Source organism: Capsicum annuum, unplaced genomic scaffold, assembly GCF_002878395.1.
Source record: "Capsicum annuum cultivar UCD-10X-F1 unplaced genomic scaffold, UCD10Xv1.1 ctg80174, whole genome shotgun sequence".
NCBI lineage: Eukaryota > Viridiplantae > Streptophyta > Magnoliopsida > Solanales > Solanaceae > Capsicum > Capsicum annuum.
In genome coordinates, this window is record NW_025890811.1 from 1 (window position 1) to 2611 (window position 2611).

Sequence of the window (2611 nt, forward strand, 5' to 3'; positions counted from 1 at the left end):
TTACTGTCAGCTTAACTGATCGGTTATCGTTTTTCTTCTGCAGGAGGCTGCTGTTAGAAGTTGTCAGAGGTGGTTCACCTGAATGTACATGTTACAGTGCTGCAACACCCGATGACCATTAAGAGGCAATTCGCTGACTAGACTTTTCGTTGTACATTTGCTATGACTTAGAAATTAGAAATTTCAAAGCCAGCTTAGGCAACAAAATAGTCCTTTTAAGTCATAGTTACTTCCCTTTCCCTTCTGTACATTGGCTCTGTGCTATTGATTTTCATAACTCCTCTCGGTTCCAAGCCGTTTTACAATTATGGTTACTTATTCCAAACTTCTCGACAATCCTTCTCCACTACTGTATTTTCTTTTCGTGCGGTAAAGTTGCTGTCATATGACCATGAGGTCATGGGTTCAAGCCGTGGAAATTTCCTACAATGAACACTTGTGGTTCGACCCTTCCCTGGACCCTTTACATACCGTCGGTCCTTTATTGATTTTAATATGCTTTACTTGTGTCAAGGGTCCATCGGAAACAACCTCTCTACCTTCAGAAGGTGGGGTAAGGCTGCGTGTACGCTACCCACCCTCACCAGATCTCATAGTAGGCAGGGTTCAGGACAATATCTGTTTCAACTACAGGTAGAATAGAACTCGACAATCTTGTCTAGAGGTAAGAGTGCAACGTTTCATGTGTGGATTAAAAGCACACCGTGGTTCCGACCTTTGTTTATACTTTTTGGGACGATGGCAACATGAGTTGAACATAAATGTGAAACATGACGATTAGTTGAGAATGTCAATGGAACTATGATCGCTCTCAGCCCCAGCCTCGTGGAGGTAAAGAGGTTGTCGGAAAGACCATCGGCTTTAGTAGCATACATCAAAGCAGTTCAGCAACAATGACAGCCAGTAGTATAAACTAGGCACAAATTGCTTCTTTTGGACATTGAGGATGTTACTTAACTCTTTTTATAGACTAGCATAGCCCCACATCGTCAAGTGAATAAGATAGAAGAGTACTTGTAGCAACATTGATAGCCATTATCTTACTTGTACAAGATATGTTTATGAGTATTAAGGAAAACAGAAATCAAGTCTGGTGTATGAACCGCGACCATGGGATAAAAGCCTAATTAACAGCCTCCACGGCATTTCAGGGGTCATGGAACCGTAGAGGATCATTCTCGACTACCCTTCATTTCTTTCGCTCATATCACCTGACTATAACTAAGCGAACAAGCATACAACATTTTTCACTCAAACAGCAGCTCATAAGGCATCAATATGAGTTTCTATTCAACAAAACTGCAACATTCTTGTCTGTCTTCATTTCTTCTCCGGCATGTGGTGCTGCAGCTAGATACTACTGTGCAATACTAATAGTCCAACATTGTCAAGTGAAGAAGATAGAATAGTAGTAGGGAGATACTATATAAATGGGCCAAGGACATTTATGAAACATACTTATCTGGACGGGGTCAATAGGCTGGTGACCGCCATTGCACACTCCGGAGGGGTGCCTGCCTAAGGTCAGCCCAAGTGGTCGAGCCTACGTCATAATTTGTGACAGTGGGGCCTGTGTTAAACGCCACCCCTACCCAATTCAAAGTATAATTTCTTATCATCTCATTGGTTGCTTAGCACACGGTCTCAATTGTATATGCAATTGCAATGTTAAACACAAATCATCTCTTTCAATTGTTCTAACTTGATACTTTAATATAAATACAAATCTGAATTAGTTGTACATTTTTTTTTAGCAGTTGTCCACTCATACAGGCAGTTACAGAGTTGAATACATTTTTTTCCCCGCCTCGTGTCCCACATCGATAAGCTAGCAACGCAACCAAGTGTATATATCTTGTTGCAGCAACATGGGCAGACACGACCTTACTTGAACAGGATCTGTTCTATAGGCTCGTACCACTGTATCCATGAGTGCTAATCAGACCAGAAACGAAGTCTGGTGGATGAGATGATCGTTCTCTGCCTGGTCCACTGGGCTTGAGATGGTCTTGTGGCTATCTGACACACTTACCAATTTTTTTTGCTGGAGCTCTACTCTCAGAATCGTTATCAGCCTAGCCTTCTTTTTGCTGGAGCTCTACTCTCAGAATCGTTATCAGCCTGGCCCGCTGGCCGGGGAGACCAGAGCGTGATTAACAGCCTCCATTGCCTTTGGGTCATGGTACTGTAGATGATCGTTATCAGCCTGGTCCGCTGGGCTAGAGATGGTCTCATGGTTGTCTGACAGACTTACCAACTCTTTTTCCCGGTACTATCATGTTGTTATCTGAATATTATTGGCTTATCTGGTAATGCATAACGTATGCAGCTGATGAAGAGAAATCTGCTCACCTCTTATGAAACGATGCATATGTAGAACACCTTTTTGGTTTTAGTAATTACTGGAAATTTTGTTTTCTTTCTATAGTCGAGATAGTTGCACATAATGACAGTTCCCAGCCATACTACTAAAAGCTTGTGGAAAGAATCTGATTTCCAACAACTTGGAAATTACTGTGTATTCCTTCAAGGAGGCTTGTCTGAAAGTTCAACATTGACATTTGTTGTGTGACTATCGACTATCGTTTATGTGAAGACTTACTCCCACATC

General features: G+C 41.9%; 1 pseudogene; it reads left to right on the top strand.

Annotated features, from left to right (window-relative positions):
- The first annotated feature begins 1454 nt into the window (after nt 1-1454).
- Nucleotides 1455-1592, top strand: LOC124895144 (annotated as a pseudogene).
- The last annotated feature ends 1019 nt before the right edge of the window (nt 1593-2611 follow it).